At 38.6% G+C, this 10679-nt stretch overlaps 1 pseudogene; it reads left to right on the plus strand.

Moving 5' to 3' along the window:
* Positions 1 to 227: 227 nt before the first annotated feature.
* LOC108697234 lies at positions 228 to 9130 on the plus strand (annotated as a pseudogene).
* The last annotated feature ends 1549 nt before the right edge of the window (positions 9131 to 10679 follow it).

Genomic DNA, 10679 nt, shown 5'->3' on the forward strand with positions numbered 1-10679 from the left:
AACTGAGGCATCACTGTATGTATCTAGTAGTAACTAGAACTCTAGAGGGAATAACATTCTACAAACCTCTGGCTAGTAATTTTGTTAAGAAAGTAGAAAATACCAAGTGTTGTCCTGGCAAACAAGGAGTCTGTGTCACTAACAGAATGGCAATGCTATACATGTGCAACAGTTACTACTCGAAATATTTATAGAAAAGCTGTTGTTAGGTTTGTGTGAAAACCAAAATGTGGGTACAAGTAATTTGTGTAATATGTTTTCTTCCTTGCCCCCCCCCATGGAAAATTTTCTGTGGACTCCCATGCTGATTAATATATAAAGAATATATTATTTAGTCAAATAATTCAATTCAATTCAAAAGGCCATGACTCATTAATAAGATAACTTAATAAACCATACAAGATGATAAGTAAATATATATTGTCCATAATATCATTCCAAGTAATCCTATCTGGAAACAAATTTTGATACATGTAATTTTGGTGACGTATGGTTTCCTGCAATTTATTTTTGGAATAAATTTATTTTAAATAGCTTCACTCGTAATCTATGCCTGGTACTATTAAAGGGCTGGGCCTGTAAATACTTGCCGCAGACACTCATTGCAGTCTAAGCCTGTTGATAAGTGGTTCCTATACTGGCTAGACAGCAATTAAGCAGTCACAATCTATTACTCCTGTGAAATAATATATTTTTTGTTCTCTTGTCTCTGGCTTCTTATTTAGAGGGAATCAGTGGTTTTAAATAAATGTTATTTATTGTTAGCACTTATGTGGTCTCTCTCCAGGCATGCTGCCGGTTCTGTGTATAGATATCAGCATGTATCTATGCTTTTGGTGTGGTTGGAGAATCTATTAAGCTGAAGTGCAGCTTCACCTCCTCATACCCAATTTCTGATATAGTTGCTGTGGACTGGACTTATCGCCAGCGAAATGGAGGTTCCTCTGTAACAGTAAGTTGCAGGTAGTGTTTATTGATAGGCAAAGTGATTATGTTTTGACTCATCTTGTTTGACAGACAAAAATTCTTATTTTCTCTCTGTTTGGCAAACTTCCTCCCTTGGCAAACTTATAAGTTCATATGGTTTTCAAAACTACCCCTGTGCTGATGATTCTCACATTTCTCTTAAAACCAGTAGTCTTAACTCTAGTCTTTTTTTTGTTATGAGCTGCTTGGATGTCTCAACACTACCTTAAATGAAACCTCACTAAGACAAGAATGGTCACAAGTCAGTGGCGTAACTACCGGGGGAGCAGGGGGTGCAATTGGGCTAGGGCCCGCACCCCCTCAGGGCCCCCCCCGGCAGCTCGCACGCCACTCTCTTCTAAGGGAAATGTGGCCGTAAATGGGAAATGCGACCATAAATTCGGCCGTTTCCGGCCGTAGGGGGGGTGGGGCCCGGCTGCACGTCCCGCGCAAGGGGCCGCCCCCTCTAGTTATGTCTCTGTCACAAGTCACATGACTGGGAACTTGGGAAACTACTCTAGCCCCATGTCAGATTTTAAAATTAAATATATAAAAATCAGTTTGCTCTTTTGAAAAACAGATTTCAGTGCAGGTCTGCTGGAGCAGCAATATTAACTGATGCATTTTGAAAAAACATGTTTTCCCATGACAGTATCTCTTTAAGGTGGCCATACACGGGTAGATAAAGCTGCTGATATCGATCGTTTAGACCAATTTGACAGCTTATCTGCCCACTACTCTAGTGGGATGGGTCTTCCCGATCGATATCTGGCCACGATATTGATCGGGAAGGTTTGATTTTTACCCGACCAACCCATCGGAGCCCCTTCGCGTATCATAATTTGATTGTTCAACCATATGGCCAAACGTTCGGCTTACCCCCGATATAGCCATGCCGTTAGTGGTTTATCGGGGAAAGATCCGCTCATTTCGCGATGTTGCCAAATGAGCGGATCTTTGAGTCTATGGCCATGTTTAAGGTGACATACACAGGAAGATTTAAGATGCTGATTCATCAGCTTATCTGCCTTTGCCTTGCCAAACGAGCCCATTTTATAATGTATGGCTACCTTTAAGCTGACAATCTGGCCCCTCCAGACAAAGTCGGCAGTTTATCTGCCCATGTATGGGCCCTGTCTGACTGCCTCCAAGACAGATGTCTGTCCTAAAATTGCCAAGATATCTGTCCGAGGCCATTCCCACCCACATTGACTTAAAAAATGCAGCTTGCATGCAATTTACTAATGACTGTATCAACAACATGTGCTTCCCATTATGAACTTGTAGTCTAAAAGAGCATGTTTGTCATACCCATGAACTTTGTATCATGTTTTCTTGTTTTGTCTCCAGATAATACACTTCCTGAGCAAACCATACCCCATTACGGAGGGTCCTTTCAAGGATCGTATCATTTGGGAGGGAGATGTTAGACGGGGAGATGCCTCTATTTCATTGACCGACTTAAGACTCACAGACAATGGAACTTTGTCATGTATCGTATGGAATCCACCTAATGTGCATGGAACTGTTCCACAGACCAAGCTTACTGTCACCAAAGAAAGTAAGAAATGACTGCATTGGGATACAAGTAGTAGTTCCTAGCCTACTTCTTTAACATTGCTTACTATAAGCTGCTGTACGTTTCCTGAGCTTCTATGATAGTTCTAACTTTGCCTTCCGCTAATGTTTTTATGATTTTGGACAACCCCTACGCTTTGCTTTTCAAAATTAGCCAAGATCACGCTGACAATATACAGTGTCATTGACAGGTACCCAGACAGAATCAGGCAGATGCAGTGGACAACTATTGCAGGGCTTCAGAATCTCTGCGCTGGTGCAGTATTTCCATTGTATATAGAATATAATATTTCTAACCATATTATTGTTATAGGCTTTAGTAAAGTCTTTACATTATTTTTTAGTATAATATAGACAGTGCTAATGAGACTTTTTTTTTTTTTTTTAATTGTTGTGGTTTTTGAATCATTTTGCATTTTTGTTCAGAAGCTCTCCAGTTTTTACTAGCAACCAGGCAGTGGTTTGAATTAAACACTAAAAGATGAAGAAGAGAGGGCCTGAACACAAAGGTTACAAAAATTAACAATAACAAAATTGTAGCTTTACAGAATAATAGTTATTTTTGGCTGTTGTGGTCTTAAGGCCACACTAGGCGATAGCGCCGCGATTTGACTCGCAGCGACTTTTCGCCGCGACTTTTAAGCCGCAATCGCTGGGGAAACTTTTGCGCTGGCGTCTATGGGGAATCGCGAAAAATCGCCAGCGTAAAAACACACGCGGCGATCTTTTTTCTATTGTCGCTCGAAATCGCCTAGCGAGGCAATTTCGAGCGACAGTAGAGAAAAGATCGCCACGTGTGTTTTTACGCTGGCGATTTTTCGCGATTCCCCATAGACGCCAGCGCAAAAGTTTCCCCAGCGATTGCGGCTTAAAAGTCGCGGCGAAAAGTCGCCGCGAGTCAAATCGCGGCGCTATCGCCTAGTGTGGCCTTAGCCTTATGAAAGCTTGAAAGAGGCTACAAAAAAACAAACAAACTATAAAATGCAATCAAGATAAGTTGTGCTGTGGCTGCACAGAAAATACACGGGTGACACTGTATTCAAGAATTGCACCTGTAAACCTTCTCATCCATATTAAATGGTTAAAACTGTAGATGCCATGTACCATTCTTTATTTCAGATCTCTTCTTCAAGTTCAACACAGTTATCATGCTCTCCCCTCTGCCTTGGTGTCTGTGCTGCTACTAGTCAGGATGAGAAGGTCAATAGGGGTAGAACAAAGAACCTGAAATGGACGAAGAAGTCACCCATTGAAGAGTCACAAGAGTAAGAGTTGCTAATACTTAATTCTGAGCAGGGCTGTGGAGTCAGTACATAAATCCGTGGATGCCAAATCCTCAGTTTTCAAAGGAATAGTGACACCAAAACTGAAAGTGTGTCAAAGTAATTTTAAATAAAATGGGCCGTTGCTCTGCACTGGTAAAACTGGCGTGTTTGCATCATAAAGACTAATATAGTTTATATATGACAAGCTGCTGTATAGCCATGGGGGCAGCAATTCAAGCTGGAATAAAGAAGAAAAGGCACAGGTTACATAGCAGTTCACAGATAAAACACCATTGTATTGGACAGGGCTAATCTGTTATGTGTTATGTAACCTGTGCCTTTTCTCCTTTTTTCCAGCTTGAATGGCTGTCCCCATGGCTACACACCAGCTTGTTTATATAAACTATAGTAGTCTTTCTGAAGCAAACACATGTTTTTACCAGTGCATGCTAAAAGTACATTATATGTTAATTCATTTAAAAGGCTTTAATTTTTTGGTGTTACTGCGCCTTTAATATACTAATGCATTTAACCATATAATGCATATAAACCACATCTAAACCAAAATCAAAGTTAAGCCATATACATAACCAAAACAACTGAAAAACCTAAAACGTATATATTAATTGAACCTGACTTATAGCTGTTAAATAAAAACCAAAATTAACTCTTGTTCTTAGAAACGGAATTGCTGCTGCCATATCCTCCTTCATAGAAGCGCTTAAATCTGATTTAATTATTTTCAGTGCTTGCATTTAACGTTATTAGGAGTCGGAGAGTCAGAACATTTTTGGTGTCTCCTACTTCAGATACCCAAAATTGCTTTCGACTCCACAGCTCTGATTCTGAGTATTTGTTTGGCTTATGTAGAGAAACTGGATGCACAGTAATTTCATTGCCTTGATTTGATTTCAATAAACCTCAAAATGTATTTTACCAATTTTGTATATTCCAAAAAAATCTGACATTTTCACAAAGTAGCTCGTATCACAAGAGAACTACACTTTCCCCCTGGGAATATTTTTTTTTTAATATGGTATTATGCATTTCCACATTTCCTTCAATGATAGGAATGTGCTCTGTCCTTTGCTCATCAACACCTCCTGTCCCATATTGCTTCATTGTCTAAAGGTGGGCATAAGATTTTTAATAAAACTTATCTTGAAACGATCATTTAAATGCACGATTTGTCCATCAACTAAAAAGACCATTTCAAGCGATATTGTCTAGTTGAAGCCCGGATAACTGTGGGTATCTGCCTACTTGGCCCTGCAAACAATTGGACAATGGATAAATTTCACTGTGACCAATGAAAATGTTTCTGACCGATGTCAGACGAAAAATCGTTAGATGCACGATCGATCGCTGCCCACTAAACTCATGCTAAAAATCTTAATGTCTATGGTGATCTTTACACTCTGGCCAACTATACGGAACACACGTAGACTTGTGGTAAAACCAACCTAAGTTTTTTTTTTTAAATGTTTAGAAATGGTGCTTCAAAAAAGTAAAAGAACCCTTGTTTAAAGTTAATTTAAAGGTGATAATGAATTAATGTTGTAATATGTAATATTGCTCAGAGGACCACTTTGAACAAGTTAACACCAATTCATATTTTCACAGTCAGATCCCCATTACATTTTGGAAAAGTGCATCAAAAACAAAATATTACATTTACCATGGTAGCCCATTATCTCAGGAGACTGGAGGTCGTATACAAAATTTCACTGAAAGCGATACCGACACGTTCCTATTAAAATCATAGGAACATGTCAGTATCAAGTAGTTGCTGCACCTGGAATAGTTTTTGTCAAAGCCGCCCCCAGCCCCGCGAACCTGCGTTAAACCCGACCCTCCGACACTGCTAAAAGATCTTCTGTGCTGTTTCAGTGACGCTAGGCTGGGGGCGGCCCATAGGCTAATTACAAATAAAAAGGATCGCTCTGCTACAGCCCAGCGTCACTGAAGCAAGGCAGAATATCACTAAGTAGTGTCAGCGAGTCGGCTGCACAAAGGTTCCCGGGGCTGGGGGCAGGATTGAGAGGCGCTTTGAGGGGAACTATTCCGGGTGCAGCACCTACTTGATACTGACATGTTACTATGGTTTTTATAGGAATGTCGGTATCGCTTTAAGTGAAATTTTGTATAAGACCTCCAGTCTCCTTTAAATATTATAAGATAATGGGCTACCATGGTAAATGTAATATTTTGTTTTTGATGCACTTTTCCAAAATGTAATGGGGATCTGACTGTGAAAATATAAATTGGTGCTAACTTATTTAAAGTGGTCCGCTGAGCAATATTACATATTACAATATGAATTCATTATCACCTTTAAATTAACTTTTAGGGGCAGATTTATCAAGGGTGAAAGTGAATTCAAGGGAATTTTCGAAGTAAAAAAATTTGAAATTCAAAGTAATTTTTGGATACTTCGACCATCGAATAGGATACTACCACTTTGAATTTACTTTGAATTAGTTTCAAAGTAAAAATAGTTTGAATATTAGACCATTCGATAATCGAAGTACAGTCCCTTAAAAAAAAACTTCGACTTCGATACTTCGCCAAATTAAACCTGACGAAGTGCTATGTTAGCCTATGGGGACCTTCTACAGCATTTTTCTAAGTTGTCGAAGTAAAAATCGTTCGATCGTACGATAAAATCGTTAGAATCGTTCGATTCGAAGGATTTAATCGTTCGATCATTCGATTTTACTTCGACCGCAGAATAGCCAAATTCTGATGAAAAAAAGTTTGAATTCGAAGTATTTTTAATTCGATGGTCGAATTTCGAAGTATTTTTAACTTCAAAATTCGACCCTTGATAAATCTGCCCCTCAGTGTGATATAGACATTGATGTTCTAATACTATTTGCAACTGGTTTTTATTTTATAATAATTTAGCTTTTAGTTCAGCATTTCTTCAGTCTGGAGTTTCAACAGCTATCTGGTTGCTAGGGTCCAGTTGACACTAGCAACTAGGCAGTGATTTGAATAACAGTCTGGAAGGTGAATAGGAGAGGGCCTGAATAAAGACAGAAATCTACGCTAATGTTTTAAGTTTTTCCTGCTTTACAGCTGTGTTTAGGATGATAATGAAAATACTCCGTTACACCGCACATTATCCCAAGAACAGTCCCCTGGATGCTTAATGCAGTTTTGCCTTCGATGCCTTGGTGTAAGTGTTTGCTTACGTTAGGTGTTTCTATTTTATCACATACTGTAATATTTTGCCTCATGTTATGTTAAGTAATGCACAAATATTTGCAGAATTAAGTCTCTAAGCTGCACACTCTTGCATGTACCTACAACATGACCATAAGTTTAAAGTTCCAACATGGTTCTGTGAGGGCTTTCAAATATGAACAGTGCATGTATCAGTTTCATCTCTGACCCATTCATTACACTACATTTATACATGTAGCAAAATGTAGTACTAAAGAACATTTTTGTACACAACTTCTACAACACCAAAAACATTGTTGGGGTCCCATCCTGCTAACGTGAATAAGTATTTTTGATTATAATTTGATTATAGTTCGGCTTAGTACAGAAAATTCTTTGGGACAGTGACATTTTTACCGGTTTTATTAATAAACGAACTTAAAGCGGGGGAAAAGACTTGATAAAATTGTGAAACTACCCGAATCGTATGATTTTTTTCGGATTTGACACCCACATTTTTTCCCTATTTTTGCCCAAAAATCATGATATCCTGTCATCTTCCAATTAGGGATGCACCGAATCCACTATTTTGGATTCAGCCGAACCCCAGAATCTTTCGCGAAAGATTCGGCCGAATACCGAACCAAATCCTAATTTGCATATGCAAATTAGTGGTGGGAAGGGGAAAACAGTTTTTACCTCCTTGTTTTGTGACAAAAAGTCACGTGATTTCCCTCCCTGCCCCTAATTCGCATATGCAAATTAGGATTCGGTTCAGCCTGGCAGAAGGATTCGGCCTAATCCGAATCCTGCTGAAAAAGGCAGAATCTTGGCCGAATTCCGAACCGAATCCTGGATTCGGTGCATCCCTACTTCCAATTGTAAGCGGGGTAAATACCTAAGGCAGGTTTGCACAGATTTCATGATTCTGCAAGTTGTATATGTATAAATAAACTACTTTATCCTTTTTATGATTAGATTTTATTTTATATTCCAATAAACATGAACAAAATATTTATATTTTTTATGTGGTGGAAGATGCCACACCTTTATCTTGTCATAATCTTTCATTCTGAAAAGACATAGACATAAGGCACTCCTTTGCTCTATTAATTAAGCAGATGTGCAGATACAGAGTACATATCATGCACTAAGCATAATTTTATTATTTTATATAGCACTGGGATATTCCAATGCATCTTACACTGAAAATACATCATTCACATAAGGTGCTGCTACAGACATCTATTGTAATCAATGCTTATTTAAATATAAATGTAAAAAACATAAACACACTGCTTCAGCCAGGATGCAGCGGTTGCTTTTAAGTGTTACTCTCTGTTTTGGCAGTTGGCTTAAAGGCGAACTAAGGCTTAACTAAAGAAGTAGCCAGAAATGTTGTACATTATGTTTTAGGCTTCTGTACCAGCCCAAGGCAACCACAGCCATTTAGCAGGGATGATCTGTGCCTCCAAAGATGCCCCAGTAGCTCCCCATCTTCTTTTCTGCTGATTCACTGCACATGCTTTGTGCTGCTGTCACTTACTGAGCTTAGGGACCCACTCACAATATACAGTACACATAGAATAGAAATGTCACAAAATAAGGCTGATTAGTAATTTAATACAGATAATTACTACATGGCAGCACAGAAACCAATGCAACTAGCATTAGAATATAATAATCAGCCCTGTAGCATCAGCTTATATTACAGACAGACCTCATTTTCTGCTTGATAATTTGAGACAACCCCTAAGCTTAGCTTCTCAACAGCTGCTCAGTCCATTGCGCATATGAGTGTCGCAGACACTTTTCAAGATGGTGACCCCCTGTGACAAGTTTGGGCTGGTGCATTAAGTTCAGTATATAAAATATGGCATTTTTAGCCATATTCATGTTTAGGGTTTAGTTCTCCTTTAAGACAAAATGGTCACAAAGTTATATTGCATCTAGCCATCCTGTCTGCTCTCTGAAATTATTCTGACACCAGGGATAGAAACTGTCTGTTATTAGGAGGCCAGCTGTACTTGACAAATAGTTGGCAACTGCTGCTGCTTGTAATTATTCATAGCAATGTTTGTTAAAAAAAAAAACACCTGTGATATATGAGAACTCATCATGTGCTCACTTTTTAGGATTCTGATGAAGAATAATGAAAAAGAATCCAACTGAAGAAAGTGCTGAGATTGTAGGCAGACAAGACTTTGTGCAGGCAGAGCAACAGCAAATTATGAACATTGGAACTTTCCATAAAGCTATTTCTATAAATCGTTTGCCTCAGGCAAAATTCAACTTTTATAGACGCGCGCCTGATCGTCCCTCCCCTTTTGTTAAGTCATCAGCATCGCGGGTCTATTAAAGGAACCCGGAAGACGAGCGTGGGTGGAGGGATGCCGGGTATCGGACGAGTTTGTGTGGGGTGAAACCCAACCTGCACATCACTACTGTATTGTATTTAAAAATATCTTGTAAAATTTTAGTCCAAAGAACGAAAGTGTTTTGTATATAATTAAGCATTTTTCTTTTCAAAACTTTTTTATTGGTTTACCACATTGCATCCATTCACATTATAAAGTAACCATTTTTCAGATTTTTTGCAGATAACAGATGTTCACCTACACAGAGGGAATCACCAGCAGTTCAATCAGTTACAAGAAAAGATAACATTCCATTTGTACATTGCATACCAATAAAAATTTTAACTAACAAACATAACCGTCTACAGCTGAGTTTTTCTCCATCATCATTTATCGCGTTCTCCCAAAATAGTGCTAAAGAACAGTAAAATATTGACATAGAGGTTGCAACTCAATCTGATAACCCTAATCAGTGTGGGAAGTAAAGTGCACATTTGTGGGGAAAATGCACAGTAATATGCCAGTATTACATATGAGTATATGATATCCAAGGCGTCCAGATCTTGGTAAAGGTAGCATATTTGTCAGTTGTGACGGAACATAGTTATAGGAAGGGATCGTTTTTTCCATGAGGCAGCAATGGTTTGTTTCGCTGCTATGAAGATAAACTGTATCAGTTGACGAGTATATTTACAGGAGACTGGGAGTTTTGTATTTAACAGCACAACCAGGGGATCTTTTCGAAGGTTAACTCCCATGATAGAATCTATTAAAGTAAATATCCTAGACCAAAATCTAGACGCCTCCCTACAGTGCCATCATACATGTATCATCGAACCCTCCAGCCCACAATTTTGAAAACACAACGGGCTGAGACTAGGATAATTAAGCATTTTTAACCACTTTTAGCATATCTCTGTTCTTTAATCCTTTAATTCACTCTCACCTCAGACTTTAACCAGAGATAATTCAAAGGTTTCTTTGTCTGGGAGGTTTTTAAAGTTTTTAATTCTGGATTGCCCTTTCTTGGCAAGTCTGCACAGTGTTGCTATTTTGTATCCTATTGCTGGCAGGATCAGCTAGTGGTACAGACATTTTTGAAAGCTGAATCCCACTCTCTACATTATTTATTAAATCCATTATTGCTATGCAATAGCTGACTCAAACAGTATTTGATATGAATATATATATACACATTGATACCACATATATTGTAATCTAGTGCTAAATGTGTAAGAGGAGCCAAGTGTGCCATGGAATCCATTTCTGCTATGTGATGCTCTGTAGCACCTCTGTTTTTCATCGATGCAGATCAGATCAGAAGTTTGTCTGTGTAAATAGATAG

Source organism: Xenopus laevis, chromosome 7S, assembly GCF_017654675.1.
Source record: "Xenopus laevis strain J_2021 chromosome 7S, Xenopus_laevis_v10.1, whole genome shotgun sequence".
In the NCBI taxonomy this organism is placed as follows: Eukaryota; Metazoa; Chordata; class Amphibia; order Anura; family Pipidae; genus Xenopus; species Xenopus laevis.